The 20,818-nt window shown below is 47.5% G+C and overlaps 1 protein-coding gene across 3 annotated transcripts in view; it reads right to left on the minus strand.

Moving 5' to 3' along the window:
- Positions 1-20,818, minus strand: part of PTPRG (protein tyrosine phosphatase receptor type G) — a 698,717-nt gene that overhangs the window by 98,142 nt on the left and 579,757 nt on the right. The gene's annotated exons all lie outside the window — the stretch shown is intronic.

Below are 20,818 nucleotides of genomic sequence, written 5' to 3' on the forward strand. Positions count from 1 at the left end.
TATAGCATAATCATTGGGCCTTTTGATTAATGGTGGATTCATTTTTGAAGAAGCCAGGCCATCCGACTTATGCTGTGTCCCAGGTAATTAAATTTTACTGTAGATGATAATTTTACTGTAAACAGACTGGACTCTAAATAAATACAACTCAGCTCTGTCCATTGCCACCATCTGCGGTGCAAATCAGTGGATGGAAGATCGCTCTCCTCTCAAAGTCAAATTTGCCTTTCAAATAAAAATAATCTTAAAAAAAAAGATAAGTTCATGTGGCTCCAAAATTTGGAATTTACCCTTAGTTTTTTTCTATAACATGTGAAGTTTTCCACGAACTTTCTGAATACCTTTCACAGAGAGACCTGGTAACGTGCAGAACACTTCCTGTGCTCTCCGTGCCCACAATCCCTGCCTTCAGGAACTTAGAGTCTAGGGAGGTCACAGCCTCAGAGCTGGCCTGTGGCTCCCAGGAGCCAGAGCATTCCTGTGCACTGGGCAGCACCACTTCTGGCCTCCAATCCCCTGATGCTACTCCAGCAGCAAGCTGCACCCAGACTCCGGTCACTGCAAAACAGTCCCCCAATGTTAACACAGGTCTCCCACGGGGCCAGTCTCCTGGGTGCGAGAAGCTGTAGACCCAAAGAGGAATGCAGACGGGCAGAACTGCACCTGCGGGGGAGGGCGCCTCTGTCTGTGGAGAGAAGATGGACTGGAATTGGGTGTCCAGGCAGGGAAAGGGTTTGTAGGAGGGAAGGCTCTGGGACTGAGGAAGACCAGCAGGACAGCGAGGCATGGAGAAAGAGGGCAGGTGAGGGTGCCAGGGGCAGCTGCACTGAGCATTTCAGGGACCAGATTACAATTCTCATCTTTGTCCCCAAGCCCTGGCAAGCTGCTGGAGAAATCTGAAGCTGAGGCTAACACGATCAGGCTGGTGCTTGGCAAAGATCCCTGGAGCTCAGCTGAGCAGAAAAGGGTCCTGGGGGGAGTACAGCAGGGAGCCTGGAGGGGAGCACTGACATGAATCAGGTGGCTTTGGGCAAGAAGGAGTTGAACAGGCTGCAGGACACGCAGTGGGTCCATGGCTGGCTGTCCCCCATAGTCCAGCCCCAGGTCAAGCAGCCTATCAGTCCTACTTCCTACCCAATAGCCCCAGAGCAGGTAACAGGCCAGCTGTGCAGCCAGGGCAGCAGGGGTGGGGATGAAGGCCAGGGATTTTAAGGATGCATCCTTTTGCTGTTCAACTACCAGCTCTCAGCACAGTCGGAGACACGCGCTTCGGGCGACAGAGACAGAAAACAGGGATAAATTAATGAGGCATTCCCTCAGCCCCACGGATCCTCTGGGGAGGCACTGCGCTGTTGGTCTGCCAGGCAAGCGCCCCCTACACAGGGACATCAAACAGAGCTTAGGGCTGGAGGCTTCCCTCAGGTGCAGGGACAGAGCATGGGCACTAGGTGGCGCCATCCTACTGTTTTTAACGTCCCCACATGGATGAAGCTTCCCGTTTCCCAAGGCAGGAGAGGGGAGAAAAGCTGGAAAAAGTTTACACTGCATCTTTGCAAATACCAACAACTGACCATGGAGATGTACTTACTGGGAATTCTTTATTCCTCTTCATGACGATCATCTCTGATTTCCTAAAGTTTCACATGTCTTCCCGCCCTCCTACCACATTGGCACTTTGGAGGTGAGTGGTAAGTGGGATGTATTTCTAAGTGCCACATCCCAGACACACCAACAATCCCATTACACACCTGCAGACAGAACCATTCTTCCGCTACTTATTCGCTTGCATTAGAAAGGCAGATTTACAGAGAAAGAGGGAGAGCAAGATTTTCCATCCGTTGGTTCATTCCCCCCCAAATGGCTGCAACGGCTCAAACTGAGCTGATAAGAAGCCAGGAGCCAGGAGCCTCCTCCAGGTCAGCCATGCAGGTGCAGGGTCCCAAGGCTTTGGGCCGTCCTCTGCTGCTTTCCCAGGCCACAAGCGGGGAGCTGGATGGGAAGTGGAACAGCTGCAGTGTAAACTGGTGTGCACATGGGATGCTGATGCTTGCAGGTGGAGGATTAGCCAACTGAGCCATCACACCAGCACCACAACCATTATTCTTATCTATTCATTTAAAAAATAAAAATAGTAGGGTTCGGAGTCAATCTTGTGGTGTGGCGAGGAAAGCAGCAGCCTGCAAAGCCAGCATCCCAGTCGCTCTGTTTCCCATCCAGCTCCCGACAGCACATGGTGGCCCAGTCCTAGCCACTGGGGCCACTGGGGCCACTGGGGAAGGAACCAGCAGAGTTTCTCTCTCTCGTGTCTCTCTATGCCTCTGTTTCTCATTCTCTCTGTCACTGTGCTTTTCAATCAAACCATAATCTGTTTATAAAGCTGAGTTCTGCTGTGCAGAAGATGAGAATTCATGTTAGTTCAACAAGCAAGTTACACCAAAAGGAAAAAAAATCACCCCTTCAACTCCCAATACCCATCATGAAAACACTGGAAGGACGCTCTAGGATGCCCAAGGATTCTCCATTCCATGTCAGAGCCACAAGCCCGGGGTGATGGGGCAGGGCATGAATGGCTGTCACGGATGCTGCTGCATTCGACTCCAGGAGCCATGCATGCATCTCCCCACCAACGAGAACAGCATGGGGTCATGATCCCGAATCAAGGCGCTGCTTCAGAGTACTAGAGAATACTGAGTGAGGCTCAGAGGAGTCAGGCGGGTCTCTGAGGCGTTCCCCGTCAGGAAGTGAGGGGCCGCCAAGGACTGCTGTCTGTCCCACACTCCCCATGGGAGGGGCCCACAGCCACGGTTTTGCTGCCGTGGCTAGGAGAGGCAGTTTGTCCGTTCTAAAGATTCATTCTGTGTTGTGCATTGCCCGGCCTCCTTGGGTGGTGAGGGGGTTTCTGGGCATGGTAGGTCTGATCCAGACGTGGCCTCTACCCAGGAGTAGCGCGAAGTGGGACAGGAGATGGCCAGCATTTCCCAAATAGAGTTGGCTCCGTAAGCCACATGGCCACTGCTACAAACAAGGACACCGCCTGTGCAACACACGGGAGCATGGACCAGTGTGAGAGTGAGTGGGCTCCCTCCCTCCCCCAGAAGCCTGCCTGTGGACAGTACATTTCAATCTCTGATGATTTTCCCCCGTTGTAAGATTTCCTTCTATGGCGGGCATTTGGCCTTGCTGTGGAGATGCCTACATCCCACATTGGAGTGTCTGGGTTGGAAACTTGGCTCTGAACTCCAGCTTCCTGCTACTGCATACCCTGTCTCCTGCCAACCATGTGGGAGAACTGGACAGCATTCCCAGCTCCTTGCTTCGGCCTGGTACAGTCCCCCATCCCCCAGTCCAGCTTCAGGTGTTGTGGGCACTTGGGGAGGGAACCAGATGGAAAAACCTCACTCCCCTCTCTTTCTGTCCCTCAACTAAATACTATAAATGCATTTGAAATCAAACAGATATGCTTTTGATTTTTATTTCAGCTATTCAAACAGAACCATTCTTAGCTCTTGGCTATACCAACTGTCAGCAGCTGAGTTTTGGCTTCCGGATCAGTGGTTTGCTGATTCTAGACTCAGAAGATCAAGTGAGGCCAAGGCTTTATTTGAAATATGTTTATCAGCTGCATTCGGACTCTCCATGTGAGATCCTGTCCCTCAGCACGCCTGGCCAGGCCCACTCCCCAGTGAGCTCAGGCTGTACCTCACTCACTGTGCACACTGAGGATCTGCCATAATCTCCCTCCCCCTGCCAAGCTAAGCTCCTCATGGGTGTCACCTGCTCTGTCTTGTCTGATACGTTCTCCTGTGGTTGGACACAGTGGCCAGTTCCCAGTGGGTTCTTGGCAAATACGTGCTGAGGGAGCAGCCCGTTGGTTGCACACACAGCAACATCCTTAGTCTATCCACTGCTGCATGGGACCGACGTGGCCTGAGGCCTCTCCACGCACGCGGCCAACCTCATGGCTGTCGTGTTTGACTCCACACTTACTCATCTTTGGCCACCCTCAGCCTGGCCTTCTGGAAGACCCAGCCTCACCATCACACTCCCCCTCAGGGATCACCTGCTTCCTTCCCTCTTTGGGCTGTCAATCATATCGTGACCTCCCCAAATGTCTACCTCTGTATCCTGGCTCTGGCTATGCAGACCAGGGACAAGCTCTTGGCCTTGAAGAACCTCGGCAACGATCAGATTCTGCTGATGGGATGAAAGAAGGAACTCTGCTCTTAGATTAGCTACTAAGGATGCCCCCATTTACGCAGTCAGTGCCCCAGGAGTCCGCTGTGGGGTCACTTTGAAGTCCCCAGCTTTTAACTCACACCTTTCTTCACCAGGAAAACCGCTCGGGTCAAGGGAGGAAAACAAAAATCCTAGCAGAGTGTGCAGCTGGAGGAAGGGGAAAGTGTTCGGGTGCTTGTTAACTTGTCAAAGGATTTGTGCAAATAGTGGTTTGGACTGGCACACTGAGCTACCAGCTGTCTGCAATGCCCGCATCCTATATCCGTGCTGCTTCGGGTCCTGGCTGCTCTGTTTCTGATCCAGCTCCCTGCTAACACACCTAGAAGCCAGCGGAAGAGTCGTTAAATCCTCAGCATCTTGCCACCCATATGGGAGACCTAGCTGGAGCTCCTGGTTCTGGCCAGGCAAACCCCAGCCAAATGTGGTCCTCTGGAGAACAAGCCATGAATGGAAGATTTCTCCCTCTCTGTCTTTCAAGTTTATGCCCCCTTGAACAAGTCTGTGCAAACAAGCAGGCAGGATGCTATGTACTATGATTTGTGTTTCAAAGGTTCTGCTTGCTTTCCAAAATAGATTCCCCTTTCAAATCAAATCTCCCCTAAAATCCAAATGTAAATCAGACAAAAGCAGCATGAAGGGAGGTTTACAGATGTTAGGAAAAAGGTGGTCTGAAAATGAATGGGCTTGGGCACAAGGTACATTGAAATTGTTGTGTTCCCATCTGGAAAATGGGTGACTAGGGACCTAGCGTAAGGATTTCAGGGAACACTGTGGATAAAACAGATGACAGGGACCTTGGATCCACCAGCATACACAGCACATGGCCAGGATCTCCTGGTGTCTGTACACAGTTGCCGTATCTCACTCACAACGTTTCTAAATAGGGTCTGCATCTGACACTGCAGTGACCAGTGCGAGCAGCACAGCCACGGTCTCCATTGGACTGGGGCTGTGCACTTGGCTGGCCTGCTCAGTCTCCCTCTCCTGACTCCTCCCGCCCCACCCCGGCCTCCAGCCAGCCCCTTTCCCTTTGCAGCACATGGAAGACATTTCAAGGTCAAGGAGTGTCCCGCTGGACTCAAACAAGCACTGGGAGCACCGCTGTTGGCAGCCACAGACACCCACTGTTTCATATTTCCTTCCCCTGACAATGGCTCCCTGCAAGCTGCACTTGTGTGGGGAGTCTCGACGTAGTCTCTTGCACAAAATCAAAACCTTTTAAACATGCTGGAGGTGCCCCTACCCAACATCCTAGATAAGCATCCCCTGTGAGGTGTGCCTGGCTCAGGGGCCTGTTTATGCCCCCAGCATGCCACCTCCTCCCCCATGCCGTCTACCTCTCCTCTCCCCACCCCTCCCAGGGCTGATGGCTTCCTAGCACCATGCACACTGCCTTCTCCAAGAATTTCCACCTCCTACACTGAACTACTTTCACTAGGACCCCAGACTTCATTAAATAATGAAGAAGCTTCTAGCAGAGCAAGTCCAAGGTCCTCTGATACTAAACCAATGTCAAGGCTATCTGCTCAGTGGTTCCACAAAGGGATGGGCGGATGGGAGGTTGCCCCTCCCCCCAGATCCTTTGCACTCTGAGCTTTAGACAGAGGTGATGCGTTCTATCTGCAGGTCAGCGTCACCTCCAAGTGCCTTTGCTGTTCAGCCTCCTCCCAGCGCCTGCCCCATCTGAATCTCACACCCGAGGCAACAAGACAACTATTGGTCAGGACACCGGGAAGGGCTCTGTTCAAACTGAGTGTTGAGGCAGGTGCACTGCTTCACAGTATTGGTCTAGGGACGTGATGCTGCTGCCCTTGGGTGGGGTTGTGATTTCACCTCGTCCACTGGATGCTGTCAGGACACCAGCTCAGACCGAGGGCCTGTCCGGCCCCAGCAGGGGGAGAGAGAGCAGGAAGCTGTCTTTCCTTGAAGTCCATGGGAATGACAACCCTGGGCTCTGCCTCAATGGCCTACATGCCAGTCACTTTTTTAGGACTCTTGTTTGGTATAAGACTGCTAATTAGGGAGTCCTTTAGGGAAAACTTCCCAAGAAATGGCCTCAAGGAAGCAGTTGCCTTTCTTAAGGACTGCTGCCTGCTGTCAAGTGCACATTGGGGCCTGGCTCCAGGCAGGCATCTCAGCTTACCCCGACACAATGACTGCATCCAAGAATTGGATACAGTCACGCTGCCTGTTCAGAGAGGAGGACAAGGGAGTTCAGAGAGGCTGGGGGAGGAGTTGGGTCCAACTAGCTCTGGTCTGCCTGAGGCTGAAACCAAGGGGGTGGCCTATAGTGGGGCAGTCACGAATGTTCTCATCCACACTCGGTCCACGAGTTTTTCCATCTGCTAGACATGAGAAGGGCAACTCAAAGCGTCCCAGCGAAGAAAAGTGCCCCATGCAGGCACAACACTTCACTGCGGTTGCCACAGGAGGGCGGTCTCTGCAGCCAGCTAACCAAGGTTTGTACAACAAGCATCCTTCCCACTCCCCATCTCTTATCCCTCCCTTTTTTTTTCTCTCAATGGCACAACAGCATGCATGGTCTCCTCCCAACTGCGGGGCAGCCACCGGCACCTTCAAGGCCTCTGAAGCTGAATGCAGTCCGGTGGGCACCATGCCACCATCAGAAATGCATGTGGAATTCATGATCTCTCATGCCATAGGAGAATGCTGGGGAACCACGTAGTGATGCAGGGTGGCCCACCCAAGACCTTGACTCTGTACGTGCATTTCGGTCATCCCACCTGATAAACCTGTCTCTGGGCGGAGTTAGTGCATTCACACACTAAACTGCCAGCTCCATCCTACCATTGGTTTAGAGAATGGGACCTATGAGGGTCACTCATTCAGACTGCTTCAGGTCTGTGCAATCCATGTAGTCCTGTGTGAGCTCTGAGTACCAGTTTTCAGCATACATACATAAAATGCACACAGACTGTCACACTAGACATATGCTATAAGAAGAGCTATTGTTAAGTATTTAGTGAGCATCTACTGCCTGGCCCTTGCCAAGGGATAGTTCTGAACCCAGGCCGACAAGGTCCCTGACCTCTTGAAGATAACAGCCCCGCAGAGAACAGACATCAGCCACTTAACTCCTAAATCTGAGTTCTTATCTTGGAGCTTCTTGGAGGATCCGAGGAGAACTCAAAGAGGCCTCTGCACTAAGATGGCAAAAAGGCACCTATTTTGATTTTTGCTAATATCTAGCTACAATGTGGCATTTCCTCCCATCATGGATCTTGGCAACCAACTGTAGTAGTGTTGGCAGCACCTGTGTGACATCATCAATAGAAATCACAGATATATTCCTATTAAATTGCAGCAGTTGCCAATAATCCCGTATTTCTTCCTTGTTCATCATTATTTCAACATTACAATGGTTATTAGGTCTGCTGCTAGATCTTCGTAATTTAATGCCTTCATCAAGAAGCAGATAAATTAGTCTAGGCTGAGCATTCCTAATTTGAAAATCTGAAATATGATTTTGTGTGTGTGTGTGTGTAGCAGATAGAGAGCAAGCTCTCATCTGCTTGTTCAACTTGTCAAATATCCTTGATGGTCAGAGCTGGCTCAGGCTGAAGCCAGGAGTTGGGAAGTAACTTGGGTTTCCTAAGTGAGTTGCAGGCATCCAACAACTTGTACCAACACCCTGGCATCCCAGGGTCTGTGTCAGCAGGAAGCTGGAGTTAGGGACAGCCCTGGGTACCAAACCCAGGTATTCTGAAGTGGAATACGGGAATTTGAGTCTGTTGAAGGGCTGCTGCTGCTTCTGATGGGGGTGACCCTTGCTGGAGTCACCCCCAAGCTCAGCTAAGTAGCAGCACAACTACTTTCAAGCATGAAATTGGGGATCTCAAACAATGGGACGTGCAGTGGGTTTTTTTTTTTCTTTTCCCACACCATTTGGCAATCTCCTGCACGCCCAGTTCCTCAAGCATCAGATGTGCTATGCTGCGATTACCAGGGAAGGCAGCAGGTCTGAAAATTCTTCCTTAGGTGTGCACCAGTGCACATAGCGGAGTGGCACTCTCCGGGATACACAGCCTCTGGGGTGGCAGGGGCAGAGACTCTATCCTCTACACCTCCAAGCCTGTGGTCTTGGTGTTCCCACATTACTTCATTCCTGACCTCTCCTGCCTCTACAAAGTCTTTTCTTCTACGTGACTTCCCTCTTCCCCTGAGGGCTGAAGGCCGTGGGAGGTGTCCATGTCCTGTGCAGGAAAGTGCATTGTTCAGCTCAGTGCTAAGGGAGGTGACCTAGTTTCCAATGATGTGTCTTCCCAGCCTCACGTGGTAACATCTGTGACTTGGACACTTGGGGTGGGGTGTGGGGAGAAGACTGGATTCCATGTGCCCTAGGATCCTTCCTATCCTTTTGGTCTGAAGATGCTGCACTGCTCTACCAGGAGAGTAACCTGGACACAGTGCATTCTGAGCTCAGGATGGACTAAGTGTGGTACCTCTCCACCTCCCCTCCAAATCTTCCACTGCTCAGCTCTTGCTATGGGCTCCAATCAGAGTCTGGGTCCAAAGCCAGGCTGCAGATTCTGGAAAGCCAAACTCCTGCCCCCCTTGTACGGTTGCATAGTTTCCTAGTTGGTCCTGCTGAAATGGTATTTTAGGCTCTTAAAGGAACAACTGGGTGACTTAGAGCAGAGCCATTTGCAATATGGGACTGATGGATATTTAACCACCATCAGTGGTCTTAGATCTTATGACTCGCCTCCAAAAGTGATTCTAACAGTTATGTCAAGAAATCAGCTAGTCACACTCTCTCTCTCTCTCTCTCTCTCACACACACACACACACACACACACACCCAGGGTTTAGCCAGGCTTTTTATAAATCTAGATGATTAGGATTCAAGTAGTTAAGGTGCCCTGATCTGTTTCCCATTTGATCCCTAAAATAACCCACCTCTTTGAAATAGGTATGTCCAAAGCTTGCTACCCACTCTTCTTCAAAGTGATGCTCCAGTTCCTGCCCGACATTCTGAACAGCTTTGAATCTGCTTCCTCCCTGCTACCTGCTGCTCTCACCTGTTCTAGTTCTGAGTAAGTGGGGTAGATGGTATGATATGCTCCACTGCTTGGATTTCTCAACTCAATTTCAGCTCCCAATGGGGCATGGGAACCAACTGCCATTTGGTAAGGATGAGCCTTTCGGGGTCTCCCACACTCGGGTAAATGCCCCTCAGGCAGCCCCCTACATGGCCTGGTCAAAGAGGCTCAAGAAGGAAATTGAGTGACCTAGCCTGGAAAAAAACAGGCTATGGACAGCGCCACCTAGTGGTCTCTGTTAGAAATTACCTGCTTAGTACCTGAAGAGACTGAGGCATGTTGTTCCACTCACTGGCAGCAGGCTTTGCAACCAGAGGTGGAAATCAAAGGCTGGGAGCGGTCACTACACTCCTCACTAAGCAGGCTGCTTCTTCTGGGAAGCCCTTCTTGGAGCTAGCCTGGGTGCCTGGAAACCGTAAGGCTCTGTGCGCTTGCTGATGCCTGACAGTGCTTCGCGTCAGACATACAGGCAGTGCCATCTCAACGCAGGATTTGAAATGTGCCAGACCAGACACTCATTTCAGTCCAACCCCGAGTTTGGAAATCACAAAACTAGAAGACAACCTGCTCAGGAGGGAAGACAGCAGCCATGCCGAGGACAGGCTGGGCTGAGAAGGACAGCTGCAGTGAACAGAACGTGTTCTCCCATGTCTGACTGCTCAGCTGCTTTCGGCGTTCAGGTCTCTGGGACAAGGGAAGTGAGACTGTTTCTCATGGTATGAGAAAGCAAGGGTTCAGTGCAAATTCCTGGACAGACACTGGTAGAAACCAACCTATGTTTTTCTAGCGAAAATTGTCTGGAAGAGGGGGAGGCAAAGTGGTTCCTCCTGGGGCTCTCGGGGTTTCATGCAGATATCCCAGTGGTCCAGGTTTCAATGGGTGGGAATGTTAGCTAGGGAGAAAGCAGGAATGGGCCACTTCAGGAGGATGCATTGGTCTTTCTTCATTTCCAGGCTGCGTTCACAGGCACCACGGTGCCCACACAAATAAACCCAATTACAGAGAAGATGTCGCTACTGAGCAAAGAAAAGCAGAAGGTGTAGCAGGGTTGCTAAGGTGGCCCTGAAGGTCAAACTCTGCCGACCTGCCTGGAGACAGAGGAGATGAAGTAATTAGGTTACATTGATGGAGTGTGAACACGATGGGCAGCCCTTGGTGCCCATTGCCAGTGTCAGCTCAGGCACTGCTAATCCACAACGGCAGTGCTGCCTCAGTACACCACGCCCCCTGCACGTTCCTCCTTGAAATACCACTACTCGCTGCCTTTGGACTTTTCCTTGAGATTAAGAGGAAAGCCCTCTGTCAATGGGTGCTCTGAAAAGTAATGTTTCCACTGAAGGTGGCTTTTGGTCAAAGCGGAAGATGGCTTCACAAACCCCAGGAGCCTCTGTAACTTCTGGTACTACAAGTTGTGTGGAATGAACTGTACCTGCCTTACTAGGCCCCCGCACAGAGCACCCAGCCCGGGTTACACTGTGTCTCAGCATTGCTAGCTCTGGTGCCAAGGATATTGTATCTCTGGTCTCCTAGTAGGTGTGAGTTAGCTTAATGCCTCCCTCCCTCCCTTCCTTCATTCTTTCTCTCTTTCCTTCCTTCCATCCACCCATCCTTCTAAATTGTGGCCCATCCATGCATCTGTCCATCCACTCACCTATCTTTCCCTGCATCCATCCTCTCATTCGGTCTAATATCTACTGAGGAGTCGGGAGTGCCCATAGAGTCCTCTCCCCACACAGTCTAATCCCCATGGATATAAGTGTTGTGCAGGAAAGGTGCTGGTGCTCTGACACAAGTGACTAAGCCGAGGCAGTCAGGGAAGTCCTGTTCTCAGGAGAGGGACCAGCCTGCTGGGACTGGAGGACTGAAGTGGAAGATGCCAAGGGAAGAGACAGGCAAAACAGGTGGTGAGGCAGACAGGAGTTAGACTGTGGACCCTGTCACGCCAAGTGCATTTCAATGAAAAGGTTTCTTACTTCTACCAAGAAGCATAGCCCCTTTATTCTGTCATGTGAACTCCAATGATGATGTCACATACAACAGGTTGTCCTGAGACTATAACAAAGCCATTGCTGGACTGGAAAGTACAGTTGCTTTCAGAGTATGTATCATATCTCTCACCACATACTTTTTGTTCCACAGCTTGTTTCACTTAAAAGGCCAAAGACCATGAAGGTTTGCATGTAATTGTTCTATTTTAGAGACAATGGAAGGCGGATTAGATGTTAAATTGAGCAAAGTCATAAATGGAGCATATAGGTAGCCTAAGAATTCAGTCCAGCTTTGCTTGACCTCCAAGTTTATATTATTATTTTTAAAGATTTATTTTATTTGGAAGTGAGAACTACAGAGAAAGAGAGATTGATTCTCCATCTACTGGTTCATTCCCCCAAAAGCTCCAACGACTAGAGCTGGACCAGTCCAATGCTTGAAGCCAGGAGTCCAAGTCTAAATTCGAATATTGCCTTGTCTCATTGGTTGTATAACTGTGCCTATTACGTGTTGGGTAGTATTGCAAGCCTTGCTGATTCAAGGATACACAAACATCCTCTGCTGAGAAAGCCGAGGGGTACAGATCAAGTGGATACATCATTCCTCCCAGGGGTTGATGCCACTGTCTGGGCTGTAGCAGTCTACGCTTTTAGCAGTCAAAAAAATCTGGCCAAGCCAATAAAGGCAGAGACAAGTGATTCCTTTTAGGAAGGTAAAAGTACCTGATACACACAAGCTTGTTTAATTTCAATGTGCTTTCATTCAGGGAAGCAGTAGTAGACTGTGTTGTACAAGCCTACTGACCACAACTGTAACAAGGTGGTACAGGCACTACCCCGTGGGATGCTAGTATACCACACTGGAGTGCCTGAGAGGAAGGCCTGCCTTTGCTTTTTTCCCAACTTCCTGCTCAAGTGCATCATGGGAGGCAGCATACAATGACTCAGATACTTAGGATCCTACCACCTACATGAGAGAGGCAGCAAGAATCCTGGCTCCTGGCTTCAGCCTAGCCCAGCACTAGAGGCTGTGGGCATTTGGGGGAGTGAATCAGAAAATAGATAGAAGTCCATTCTCACTATCTGTTGTACTGCCTTTCAAATAAATTTTAATAATCATTAAATAAGCACATGTTTAAAAACCAGAAAGGAACCCGCTTGTAGATGTCCCTCAGTTCTTTGGACAATGTAAAGAACTGAATGAGGACATGGAGGAGCTTAGTTGGGATTTCAGTTCTGGCACCTCCTGGCTAGAGGTGCTGGAGGAATTCCTTGCTTTGCTTCTTGGACCCCTCCTCACTAGCTAAAGAAAAGTAGTAATACTGTATTTCTTTCTTTGCTCACTGGCACCCATCTGCCATCAAAACGCTGGTAAGTCCTGAAGCTCTCCTCTGCATGCCATTCCTCACTCCTCACTGCTACACTCCACCTAGGTCACCCTCATCTAATCCAGAATATTCTCGACAGTGACCTGCCGTTCCTGCAGACTCCACCACAGGCCCTCTGCAAACATTCTCCACACAACAGCCCATGATGGATTTTCACACCTGTTCAGGTCACTGCACAGCCATGCAGCAAACCTCCCAAAGGTGGATATTGTTGTCAAAGCACAACCTCAACCCTTCTACTTTTCTCGACAATTCTCAGCCAGATTTCCCTAAGGTTCACTTCTCTAGTCTCTGGCTTTCCTTTTATCTTCCTCCGAGCGGGTTCCCATGCCTCAGGGCATCCTCCCCAGGTCTTTGCAAAGTGGGCACTTCTTACCACCTGCCCATCCAAGGATGACCTCTCTCTCCAGTCCTCTTAGATTACTACCTGACTTCATTTCCTTCAACACTGAAGCCTTAACTTTGGTTAATCTGTGTGTTTTAAATTTCCTCTCTAGAATATAAACTGAATAGCAGATGCATCTAGCCTTTCACCTTTACTTCCAACACTTAGAACTGGATCAACAATAATTTGATGAATGAAGTGTGAATCCTGGCAGAAGCTGTTTTGAAGCTTAAATAAAAAATAGATGAATGGCAGAAACTAGCATAGCATCTGCACCCAAAAGCTTCTGGTAGCTTTTTTTTTTTTTAAAGTATGTGTGCTTGGAACACAGCTCCTGGAGTTTTTCGTTGGCAAGTGAAGACATCGGACGCATGAAAAGTAATGTGCTGGCTACAAAATACGAAGCAAAGTCTTGAATGCTCACCACGGTCTGAATGTGGGACGTTTAAGACGTCACTGGGTCATGGGTACTTTCACTCTTATGAAGGGATTATGGAGTTCCACAAGTTGTTTCATAAAGCAACTCAGCTCCTTTGTCCCTCTCTTCCAACCACACTTGCTTGTTTTCCTGTTGTATGAGAAGCAGCTTGAGGCCCGCACCAGAAGCCAAGAGATGTGAAGGCCTTCTAGACTACCAGAGGAAACACGTCTATTTTCTTTATGCCCAACCTTGGGTACTGTGTTAGAGCAACAGAAGATGAACTAAGATGATACTCTACTAAATGCCTGCAAAACACCAACATTCTATCGCCAATCAATGCTCCAAAAAGGCCTCCTTAAAACTTCCTCTTGGCACTTTCCTTTGATGTAACTTCCTGCAGGTTACAAGATAACTTTTTAAAGAGTATCTGGGAGAGCAATGGACTACCAAGGAATTAGGGGCTCACATCAGATCTTCTTTTAATAAGATAAAGTGATTCAAGCTCATTAATTTAGTGAGTGGAAATGATTCAACTGAAAATAGCACAACATTCTTATCTTCCAAAAATAACAGAACACCAAGTTTTCAATGTCAAGCTCTTTTTAAAGGCAATCATAGATTCACTTCTTTGCTAATTTAGGTAGAAAATGTGATGTTCTTTCTCAATCTGATTTACAATATGCTAGTCCTTTACAGATGCTCACACGGTGGTACCAGTATGTCCTTTAGAACTGCCTACAAGTGAAGCAGGAAGCACACTTTAGCATGGAAAACGCAGGCGAGAAGCAGACCCCACCGATTGGCAGAAGCTGCTCTCCAAAAAGCAGGTCACAGGCTTAAAGGACTTGAGGGGTACACAGCCTGTGTCCTTTGCTTTTATGACTTTATACAGTGTCACTTGAATTAAGCCATCAAATCAAATGATCAGATCAAATGGTTTTGATTCCACTGTGGTTTGAACAGGTTTTGCTAAATTAATAAACCATATGTTTCATGTTGTTGGAAGGAAAGCTATTTTTCTCCGCTCCCTGTTCCAAGAGTCTTCACAATAGATAGTATTCAGCACTTAATCATGGAGTGATCTTCCTTGTGCCCGGCATGTGTTGCAGAATAACTGAAATGACAGCCCATTAAATCCTAAAGTCTGTCCAAGTAATTTACCGACAAAGGGCAGAGTGGTGAACTGGATGTCCCTCGAATGATCCACCAAGCCTAAATATTGTTTCCATTTACTGGAACTAAAGCTTTCTGTTTTTTATGGATGACACCCCTTATAAGTCTTTCTTCAGCAACAATACAGTATCAAGATGACTTTCCTCCTCTTTCCTTGAGTGTTTTATATCTCCACGCTCTGGTACTTGGCACGCTAAGGCTGGATTCCCTTTCTTCCTTCCAGTACATCCAATCACCCTGCCAGAAGGGCAGGCTAGAATGCCCGGGCTCAGGCACCCACTAGAGCAGTGCTGTAGCTCATCATCACAGCCCTGAATCTAGTGAGGCTCTGGTTATGCCTTTGTTGCAAGTGGTGACCAGATGGTTGATTAGCAAGTCAACAGATCTCAGGCTGGTCCCTGGTCTTGGAGTGGAATGGAATACTGGTGCCAATCCATTCACAGTCAGGGCCACCAACCCTTCTAACTCAGGAAATAGTTACGTTGAAACAAGCCTATGATTTCTCCATCCTGGCTTGAGCCATGCCCTAAAGCAGGGATCGACAAACCATGGTTTCCAGGCCAAACTTGAGCTGCTACCTATTTCTAAAAGATAAACTTTTGCTGGAAAACATTTTGTAAATTCATTTGATTTCACATTGACTATGGCTGTCTGCATGGTACAACGGTAGAGAAGAGTAGGTATTACAGAAATCACCTGGCCTGCCAAGCCAAGAAGATCGACTGTTTGGCCTTTCCCCAGGAAAGTCTAATGACTCTTGTATTACATAATTAATTTATTCCTTTCTTTGATGACAACAGACCAATAGACGCACAAAACATCAACAGCTCTTCTGAGCATCAAAATCATTTAATGATGATCAGATAGAGAAAGCTAATCAATCACACTTTGTTATTTTTTAATTACTTGCAAATTGTGGAATACAACCTTTTCTTTAAAAACTTCCCTCCCTCTAACCCTGCCAAAGACTGGAGACAGGAAAGGACTCCTCCACAGCCTTGGGTCACTGCCGTCTACAACCCCAAGGTTAGTAATCGAAGCCTTTCAGAATTGTTAGCATCTGTGACTGCCTTTTTGCCTAGAGTGCTACTGAAGAACCTGAATTTTCTTCAGGGTGAAGGAGGATATATTTATAAGCAAAGAAGGACATGCTTTGTTACTAGTGAAACTGAATTGATATTGCAAACAGAAATGGCTTTGTATTTACTAGGATGGCTAAAATAAAACAAGATACATAATCCCAGTGTCAGCAAGGATGTGAAGACGCTGGACCTTCACACATTGGACGGGAATGTGAACTGGTGCTGCGGCCTTCGAATACAGTGTGACAGTTCCTCCATATCAAATCACAGAGGAGCCAGACGATTCAAGTCCATCGTTAGGCTTATTTCAGAACAGAAAACATACATCCATACGAAAACATAAACATGAATGCTCAGAACTGCATCACTCACGCCAACCAAAAAGTGGAGGAAAAACAAATGTCTAAACATTAATAAACAAAGAAAATGTGGAATCACCATAAGGTGCTCTATTCGGTCATTAACTTTAGATATATGTATCAGTACAGATGAATATTGAAAATATTGCGCCAAGTGAGAGAATTCAGAGACAAAAAGCCACCAATGACAGGATCCGTTTGTCTGAAATGCTCACAACAGACCAATGTACAGAAACTCCATTCATGATTGCCCATGGTTAGAGAGGAAGGGACCAAGAACTGGCAGTGAGTGCTAATGGGCATGAAGTTCCTTGCTAGGGTGATGAGTGTTAAGAGTACATGTGGTGACAGTGGCACAACTTTGTGAATGTACTAGAAGCCACTGAAGTGGATGCTTAAGCAGAGTAAACCTCATGGTAAGAGAATTACACCTCAATAAAGCTGTTATTAAAGAAAAAACACATAGGAATACTATTCGGCAACAAAAAGAAATGACTTACTGATACATCCCATGCATGGGCAAACCCCAAAATTCTAACAGCAAGGGAAAGACAAAGCAGATGAGAAGCTGAAGTTAAACGCAGAAGACAGTTGACAGTCAGTGGCCATTTCTGTGGTGATGAAAATATTCCAACCCTGGATTACAGTAATGGTTGCACCATCATGAATTTAACAAAGATTATTCAACTGTACACGCACAATAGCTGAATTTCATGTTATGTCAAGTATGCCTTCCAGAATAAAGCTATGAAAACAGTAAACTCTCCTGCACTGAAATGTTACCAATTTATGTACAGTCACTCTGGGAACCTGCTTGATACTCTAAGGAAGCCTGAAAGGATGAGGGTCAAGTAGTTAAGCTGGGATAGGCATTTAGCCTAACAGTTAAGACACTAGTTAAGGGGTCAGCATGATGGTTCAACAGGCTAATCCTCCATCTTAAGCTCCGACATTCCATATGGGTGCCAGTTTGTGTCCTGGCTGTTCCACTTTCTTTTTTTTTTTTTAAAGATTTATTTTTATTACAAAGTCAGATATACAGAGGAGGAGAGACAGAGAGGAAGATCTTCCATCCGATGATTCACTCCCCAAGTGAGCCACAACGGGCCGGTACTCGCCGATCCGAAGCCGGGAACCAGGAACCTCTTCTGGGTCTCCCACGCGGGTGCAGGGTTCCAATGCATTGGGCCGTCCTCAACTGCTTTCCCAGACCACAAGCAGGGAGCTGGATGGGAAGTGGAGCTGCCGGGATTAGAACCGGCGCCCATATGGGATCCCGGCGTGTTCAAGGCGAGGACTTTAGCCGCTAGGCCACGCCGCCGGGCCCTGTTCTACTTTCAATCTAGCTCCTTGCTTGTGGCCTGGGAAAGTAGTAGAGGATGGCCCAAGTCCTTGGGCCCCTGTACCCACATGGAGGTTGAAAAGAAGCTCCTGGCCCTTGGCTTCAGATTGGCTCAGTTACAGCCATTGTAGCCATTTAGGAAGTGAACTGGCACATGGAAGACCTTCCTCAGTTTCTCCTCCTATCAATCAGCCTTCCAAATAAAAATAAGTAAATCTGCTTTTGTTTTTGTTTTTACACATACTAGTTAAGACATCCCCATCTGACACTGGAGTGTCCTGGTTGGATGCCTGTGTGCAACCCCCTTCTCTGGCTTCCTGTTAACACAGCGTGTGCATCAGGCACATGCCTCATGTCTATGTCACCGTGTGTGTGTAACTCTCTAACAGTACGTCCAAGAATTCAGGAAATGCCCTGTCATCACAGACTCTTTGGGGCTGTTTTAAACCCACTGCCATCGGGGCTCCACCTATGTGGATATCTATCTGTCATTTATCTACCCACTAGATGTCTATCATCCATCCAACTACTTGAGATACCACCACTGCCTGCCATTGACTGGGCAAGAACCCAGGGTGAGAAACGGAGCTGGGGACTTAGGCTAGGCTCTCTGCTAGAGAGGAGAGCCACCTTCACCCCTAGGCCAAATAACTAATCCTGCGGAGGGCTGTCTTGGGGCTCCTCTTACCTGTAACAGGAACTCGACTCTCATAGATCCCCGCTCTGGGAATCTCATCAACCAGGAAGATTAATTTGGATCACAGGAGATAAGAATGGATGCTTACATGACCCCAGAGTGACCTGGGGATGTCCTATTATCTATTCTTCTGAGGGCCAATCCTCTTTCCCTAGAATCCTTTACTTCTACATTGCATATCCTCCATGCTGCTTCACTAACAAGAGAGCATAGGAGCTTCTAGATCTCTCTAGGTATTAAATGTTCTTTTCTATCTTGACACTTTTGTGCACATAATAAACAGTGTGCCCTCTGTTACTCTGACTTCTATTAGTTTCTTCTACTGAATCAATTATCTGACCCTCATACGGTGACTTGAAAAGTTTTCATTCTGGAAAAAAAAAGAGTGGGGCGGATGCATTGGGGCTGGGGCTGGGGCTTAGTGAGCAAAGCTGCCATCAATGCTGTTATCCCAAATAGGTGCTGGTTCACATCACAGCTGTTACACTTATGATCCAACTCTTTGCTAACGTGCCAGGGAAAGCAGCTGAAGATTAGCCAAGTGCTTGGACCTCCTGCATCCATCTTGGAGACCTAGAAGAAGCTCCTGGCTCCTGGCTTTGAACAGATCCAGTTCCAGCCATTGTAGTCATTTGGGGAATAAACCAGCAGATGGAAGACTTCTCTCTCTCTCTAACTCTGTTTTTCAATCAATAAACCAATGAATCAATAACTAAAATGAGAGAAAGTTTTTATTTTTCTGCAATGTTAAAAACACAAGTGGGAGTCAGTTTGTGGTGAAGCAGCTTTGCATTAAACCACTGATCGGATATGTGATGCCATATCCACCACTGGCTTGAGTGACGGCTGTCCCACTTCAGACCCAGCTTCCTGATAATGGGCCTGAGACAGATGCAGAAGATGGCCCAATTGCTTGGGCCCCCCATACCCACCTTGGAGACCCATATCGAGGTGCAGGCTCTTGGTTTTGGCCTGGCCCAATCCCTGTTGCTATGGCCATATGGAGAGTGAACCAGTGAATTAAAGATCTTTCTCTCTCTGTCCCTCCTTCTCTTTCTGTCACTTTGTTTTCCAACGACACACATGGAGAGCAGGTGTTAACTAGTGCGTATCCTGCATTGGATTGGGTTCTTGGTTCTGACTCCAGACTCTACCTTCTTGCTAATGTGAACCCGTGGAAGCAGCAGCCATGGCTCAAGAAATTGAGACCTGGATTTTGTTTTCGTTTCCATCACGGGAATTTTTTTAATAAATCAGCAAACAGGAACTCTCTCTCACATATAACTTTTTTTTATAAAAAAAAAAGGCTACTTCTAGAAACATCATAAAAATTCCTAATGTCCCTGCATCCTAGCAGTCAGTCCTAGACACTATGATAATTGGGACAAATCTCATGTGAAGAACTGACTGCTCATATTTAAGGATAGATTTCAGAGTCTGGTCAAAGCCAGAGAGCTGTTTCAGTGTAAGATTTTGCCCACTTCAACAATTTAATGCAACAAAAACCATTATCGGTTCCAACTTTCTTAGGTAATAAAGGCCATGCATTTCCTCTACACAGCTGATATATCACATATTCAGCCCATATTTTAGGGAAGAGCATGCAACTACCACAGTCTCAGCAATTCAGAGCTACCAGATCTTATGCTTACTCATTATATAAATTCCTCATTCGCACATGCCCTTTACATTCACCTCTCATAAAACAGTCAACCCCTGTGCGCCTGTTTCTTCCCCAAGCAAGTTCTCTTGGGAAAAAGCCTCTGCATTTGGTTATTTATTTTTAGCTAGGTTTAAAAAAAATAGCCCAGGTGAGGTTTCCTGTGCCAATCCAACCCAAGGTATCTTAACAGGTCTGTGAACTTGTTAATTCTCCCACTATTTCCCTGGGAACATTGCCCTGGAAAAGGTGTCAGCCCCAAATAACTTGGATCTCAAGTATTTCTACAGCAACCTTGGCCAGATGAGCTTCTACTCAGTGTTCTCAAACAAAATCACAGACAGGAAGGAAATGATCACATTCCCCAACTCCCTTTCCTCTTCCTTCAGCTCCTTTCTGGATCCTACAGTCCGGAAAATGGGCTTATTCTTATCATTAAAGAGCATGCCAATGTGGTTGATTGATGGCATATAATCTCATTCCTCATTTCCCCAAAACATTCTTAGAAGAAAAAAAAGCCCCTTTTGGTGGGGCTGAACAGAGGCCCTGTGGAAACAAAACCTCCGCACAGAACTTTGAACACAAAAACAGCACAGTCTACTTCCAGTACAGATGAATGAGACAATCTCCTGTCATTTTCCCTAAGATCAGTTTTGAAGAAGGAGCATCTATGTTTAAAAATAATTGTCTCTTGCTACAGTAACAAAGCTCCTTATTCCTCCATTCTCTATTTCCAGTGCTAGGGTCCTGGTCAACCTCATTCCTGAGTATTTTCTAAGCCACAATTATAACAATTTTAGCACATCGTCTTAACATCAGGAGACTTTCTAGATTGCTGGAAAGGTATCACCTTTCTTTAGTATACAAAGATAGTAAAATATCAAGATGACTGGAAAGCAGTTAATTCATGTTTATTAGAGATGGGAACTAACCTGTTCAATAATAGTTGCAAAAAGTGAGTGATTTCCAGTTGTGGTGAGTCTGGAGTGGGAGCTCCCCAAACCCCCTCAGAATGCCCACTACT

The sequence above is a fragment of the Ochotona princeps genome, chromosome 21 (genome assembly GCF_030435755.1).
Source record: "Ochotona princeps isolate mOchPri1 chromosome 21, mOchPri1.hap1, whole genome shotgun sequence".
Classification (NCBI taxonomy): Eukaryota; Metazoa; Chordata; class Mammalia; order Lagomorpha; family Ochotonidae; genus Ochotona; species Ochotona princeps.